Below are 936 nucleotides of genomic sequence, written 5' to 3'. Positions count from 1 at the left end.
CAGAAGACTTACGCTGATAATTAAATAGAAAAGTCTGAAGATCAGTGCTGGAAAGAATGTTCGATGCTCGGTGATCGAAAGAAATAATTTTGCTCCTAAGTTGCTCGGCTTCGGTGATAAAATGAAGAGCATCACCGCATTTAAATAGGCAGAAAGAAGGTCACGTGTTAATGGGTCATTGATATTGAATCCGTGGATTTTTGCAACGGACTCAGAATCCGTGGCAGACTCTTATGGAAATTGAATCCGTGCCTTAGCAGCAAGTTGGTAAAACCGTCGCACATAGCGACGGTACTTGGTAAAACCGTCGCAAATAGCGACGGTAAAAAACCGTTGCTATCAGCGACGGTATTTTGTAAAACAGTTGCCAATGGCGACGGGTTTTGTTAGACCGTCGCTAATAGCGACGGGTTTTGTTAAACCGTCGCCGATACCCCTTTTATTTTTTTTTTTAAAAAAGTTAAAAAATAATAATAATAAAAAATTTGAATCCGGGACAGTAAGTCCCGGATTGTATTAGTTTTACAAAGTTTTAGAAGTTGCTATATTTTTACAATATTTTTATTAATTTATAATATTTTTGAAAAAAACCCGTGGTTTCGTCGAACTAGATAATAATAATAATTTTAATAATAATAGTATTTGATTAAAATCGAATTGAATTTTTTTAAATTGAATTAATTGGTTTTTTTTTTTAAGTCGAATGGACCGAAATTTACTATGAAAATTGAATAAATCAAATTGAAAGAAACGATTATTTTGTTGGATATATAGCCAAATTAAATTTTTAAAGAACACTCAAATTTTAACTAACAAAATATATAATATAAAATTTGAATTACATAAATATAAATTTTTAAGTTGGTTATATTGTCTTATTAGAAATTTAAAATATTTATATTTTAATAAATTTTATTAGAAAATTTAATAATATTA

Source organism: Primulina huaijiensis, chromosome 9, assembly GCF_012295235.1.
Source record: "Primulina huaijiensis isolate GDHJ02 chromosome 9, ASM1229523v2, whole genome shotgun sequence".
NCBI classification, from domain to species: domain Eukaryota; kingdom Viridiplantae; phylum Streptophyta; class Magnoliopsida; order Lamiales; family Gesneriaceae; genus Primulina; species Primulina huaijiensis.
This window is presented reverse-complemented; position numbering follows the sequence as displayed.